The 5,025-nt window shown below is 34.9% G+C and overlaps 1 long non-coding RNA gene across 1 annotated transcript in view; it reads left to right on the top strand.

Annotated features, from left to right (window-relative positions):
• LOC107706978 (uncharacterized) overlaps positions 1-738 on the top strand; it is a 2,497-nt gene extending 1,759 nt beyond the window's left edge. The window contains exon 4 of the long non-coding RNA XR_001636204.1: positions 464-738. This is a non-coding gene — a long non-coding RNA (uncharacterized LOC107706978). The remainder of the gene's footprint in view (positions 1-463) is intronic.
• The last annotated feature ends 4,287 nt before the right edge of the window (positions 739-5,025 follow it).

Below are 5,025 nucleotides of genomic sequence, written 5' to 3'. Positions count from 1 at the left end.
TAACAAATACAAATAATACAAATCAAACGACAGTAGTTTATCAGTAATCCTAAAAAATAACACTGTCAAACATACATGCTAAAAGACAACAACTTACTTACACATAGTAAGAAATGGTTATAAAAACTGAAACAGAAGTGAAACAAGTAGTAGGATATAATATTATTATTATTAGTCAAAGAAAGAGGGATAATTAATTTGATTTGATCTTGTCTTTGTGTTTTCCACAACTCTGTTTGATAACCCGGATGCCTGAACAGTAACCACACCACAAACCAGCCTAACACGTCCACAGCGAATTCACGAGATGGAAGCAGCAGTCTTCTGATTCATTTGTGAAATTATGTATTCATGGGGTTCTCTTCTGAAATGGCATTTTCCAAACAGAAAACAGCACCCTGTCAGCCTTGAGTGCTTTGTGGAATTGTTTAATTGGTTTGCGCTTTCGTTCAATTGATTGCAGGATTTCAGGGAGAGTGTTGTGATGCAGGCTAAAAGCTCCAGGACAGTGTGGAGAGATGAATTGTGGGACATAAAAGAAAAGGTCAGCGGCTCTGGTGTAAAGGGCACCGCTCACTGTGTATTAGAATGGAATAATTGACAGATATGCTTGTTAATTTGTTTTATATAAGAACACACCCTGATAATTGAAAACGGCATTGAAAAGCATGTTTACTGCATTCTTTTTTTTTTTTCTTTTGTTTAGTGTTCGACCATTTAAATATGAGGGTAAACAACATGAACTAGACTTTCTCATGTTTTGAAGAAAATGTGAGTGGCGCTTACATTTGTAAAACTCAAATTGCAATTCAAATTTGAATTAAGGGAAGCAGAATTCAAATTAATTGAAATCCAAAGAAACGCCTTTATACCTTTTTTAGAGAAAAGCAAAGTTTATTGAGACAAAACTTGAATGATAGATAGATAGAGAGAGACAGACAGAGAGAGAGAGACAGACGAAGGATGGATGATAGATTGTGGTTGCTAAGGTTTTCTGAGTGTGTTTTTTGTTGTTGATATGCAGTTGCTAGTGTGTGTGTGTGTGTGTGTGTGTGGTAATTAGGGAGTTCTGGGTGGTTGCTTACTGGCCCAAGTCAAAAGTCCCAAGGCACTATTAAAAAAAAAAAAAAAAGCAAAAGTTTATTTGCCACATGGAAGTACTTCAGCATTCCCTAGAAGAATCTGTTCTCATTAGTGTGGGTGATGTGTGTGTGGAGAGGCTGCCATTATGAGTGAATGTCCAAACTCCAAAATCCATTAATTGTTTGTCTAAAGAACGCATGTTTGGAATTTACATGAAAACACCAGCCTAATCCTTAAGAAAGTGCAGATAGTGAGCTTTCATCCCTGTCCTTGATTCTAATTTAGCACCTTGACTGTGACTGGATCCTCGTAGATAATTTGCTTTTGGTTTTCTCTTTAACGGTTTCGCACAGGATGTTTGGATAGGTACAGAGGAACACATAACTAGAGCTACCAACTGCGGTCTTCATCAAACTCTTTTGTATGCACAGGAAATTCAAATTTTTTAAAATGTTTCCTCATTATTTAAACATTCGCATCTGTTTTCACAATGGGTGGCACTTAAAGATAATGAAGCCTAATAAGCCTTTAATGCTGGTTTTAATGCATTCACAAAGAGTACACAAAAGAACAGATGGTGGGTTTTAAATCCACATCTCACCCCAAAACCTTTGGTGTTGTGTGTGTGTGTGTGTGTGGGTAATATCTGTATTTAAAATACCCAGCATGCAGCTCCAGCATCCTTTATCCTTACTGATGGAATGTTCTGGCTTGCCCTGAAACATGCTGTTAAAACATTCAAAAGGGGAAATCTCAGTTCAAGGAGAAGGAGATATGAGAGCAGCAACAGAGGGGAAGATTTTCATTGAGTATTGACTTAAATTTGGTCTATTTCAGTCATATGGGCCAGCGTTTTCAAACCTCTCTAAATTTCAGAGAAAAAAATTGAAAAAATTGATATTGATCGATATACTCCTGAATCGAATCGTATCGTAGAATTTTTAGAGGTATCGGCAAATATCGTATCGCTGGGTATGAGAATCGATATAGATAATCATGACGAACCATCCGATATATATACATACACACACACACACACACACACACTGGGGGTGAAAATCGGATGGTTCGTCACGATACGATATTGATTCTCATACCCATCGATACGATATTTGCCGATACCTCTAAAAATTCTACGATTCGATTCGATACAGGAGTATATCGATCGATATTATGATATTATATATCTATTTTAAACAACCATCTACATTTTTATTAACTCACAAATGTAACCAAAATATATAACATGTAGATTAATCATTTTTGATGTTACAAAGGTTATTTAGTCAGGAGTAGTGAGCACTTGTAATTTTCTTTGACAGCATTATATTTATTATAATAGTTTGCTTTCACTTTAAGAACCAAGCACGGATTTAATATAGGCTACTGATACACATGCCTTTTCTTTCTCAACTTTTTATGTTAAGACATATGCCTAACCGTCTGTGTTTAGTAGGATATTCGCCAAAACGCGCATTTTGATGTAATTTTGTCTGTTTTTATTCATCCATGCATAAAAAAAGCGGAAGAGAGCTCAATTTAGTATTCGCGCGGTGTAGACGCGGCTGTCTGTGTGCGCAGAAAACTTCTCACACAGCGCTCGACTGTTCCGCAAACAATCCCGAGAGTCTTTTATGCTCACCACACCTTGTGCCTTCCGGCAGTCCTTATATCGAGTCCTGATACGTGAGTTTGAGCGAGAATGCACGCGTTGGCGGTAATGCATAAACGGACATTATGTGAAAATGTGGACAGTGCCAAAATAAGGGTGCCTATTTATACTACAGATATCGATATTTTACGTGTGGCATCGATGTGTATATATATATATATATATATATATACATACATGTACTTATACACACACACAGTGGGTATAGAAAAGAATACTATATATATATAGTTTTTCATTTTATTACATTTATTATTTTATATATTTTTATTTTTTCTTTAGATTTTGTATAATGCACAACATAAATGGCAATTATTTAATTATTAACCAGTTATTTTTTATCACACCATTTTTCTCAAACAATATAAACTAATCTTAAAATATAAAGTATCTGCCTTTGCAAATCAAGAATGGGTCCTTTGGACGGAGATTATCATGTTTGAGGGTCCTGGGATCGTACAGTTTGAAAACCCCTGACATGAATTACTTTTATATAGTTTTTGGTCCTTTTGGAGCTTGACTTGGTCATTGCGAACCATGAACTGGAAAATAAATGCATTGACTTTCTTCTCCAGTAAATAAAAAGTCATGTGGGTTTGGACCAATATGAGAACAATATTTAGTTCTCTATTCCTGTAATATTTAGGCCTCTTAGATCTACATAGTCTAAATCAATGTAGATGCAGAAACATGAATGTGCAGGCAAGAGAGAGGCCCTATAAAAATGCATTTATTTGCTCCCAGAGACATGGTTTCCTATCTAGTGAGTGATTTTGGAGGTGTTTAAAGCACCCACTGTCTGCTGATGGCTGTCTCGGTCCAGTGAGCTCTGCAAACACACAGCAGTCTCCTGCAGTCAGTAATATTTAAGAGCCGCAGCTCGGTAAGATGTGGTTAAGCCATTCTCCCTTTGCCTCATAAAATACTCCAGTTCCAGAACAGCAGTAAGTGCCCTTATCAAGCAGTCCGTTTCATTCTTGTCTCTAGAATAGAGGTGTTTACAGGTTATTCGCTGTGAATCTTAACAAGGACTCTTCATTAAAGTGCCCAATTCTATGTTTAGCCCATCTAGTAAAATAAAAGCTTTCATTTGAGAGAGATTGCTTTAGGCTTTAGCCATTGTGCTGGTGTTACAAACTTGAATTTGTTATTTTCTTTATTTGGCCTAATCTATATAACTGCTAGATGGGTTCTAAAGCAAGATCTAAACCAGATAGTTGAGGTCTTGTATTGATCCACTGAATATTGTGCCAAATAAAGGCCTTTAAAACTTAAATAATTTGTTCATTTCATTTATCTTTTTACCGTCCTGTATTTTTACCCTTATCCCAGACTCAGACTTTAAATCTTAAAATATGTAAATTCACCATAAAAAATTTCTTTCAGGGTGAAATAATTATCAATGAAAATTACAAAATGATCACAATAAACTATTTTGCCCCAATACAATTTTTCCCTCCTAGGCAGCAATAACTTGATATTAATTCTTTATATTCCACACACACACACACACACACAAACACACATGTATGTATGTATGCACAGTGGATAAAGAACCCCCTTTCAAATAATCACATTTTGTGTAACTATAACTTAAACAGAATAATAACTTTTATGTTCAACGGAAGAAAGAAACTCATTCAGGTTTAAAACAACTGGAGATTGAGTAAATAACAGAATTTTTTTATTTTTGGGTGAACTGTCCCTTTAATGGTAATAAAGCAATAAAACAAAAAAGAGAAAAATCACTCACTGCTCTTGACTGAAGAACTTAAATACAGTCGTTGGCGGTAATGCATAAACGGACATTATGTGAAAATGTGGACAGTGCCAAAATAAGGGTGCCTATTTATACTACAGATATCGATATTTTACGTGTGGCATCGATGTGTATATATATATATATATATATATATACATACATGTACTTATACACACACACAGTGGGTATAGAAAAGAATACCCCCTATCTGTCTGTCTATCTATCTATCTATCAATCAAATAAATGCAAAATAATTACAAAAATGTATTGAAATAAATGTATTAGTAAAATTATATATACGGTGGGCTTAGAAAATAATTACCCCCCTTTAAAATACTCACATTTTGTTGCTTTGCTGCCTAAAATGTAGACGGATACAGTGTTTGTATCCAAAGTCAGAAGTAAATACAGCTGGATAAAACAAAATTTAGTTTGTCTTCATTTCAGGCTGCAAAGCAACAAAATATGTATATTTATAAATACATGAATTATTAATATAAAATTATAA

Source organism: Sinocyclocheilus rhinocerous, unplaced genomic scaffold, assembly GCF_001515625.1.
Source record: "Sinocyclocheilus rhinocerous isolate Xijiao unplaced genomic scaffold, SAMN03320098_v1.1 scaffold714, whole genome shotgun sequence".
Classification (NCBI taxonomy): domain Eukaryota; kingdom Metazoa; phylum Chordata; class Actinopteri; order Cypriniformes; family Cyprinidae; genus Sinocyclocheilus; species Sinocyclocheilus rhinocerous.
This window is presented reverse-complemented; position numbering and strand designations above follow the sequence as displayed.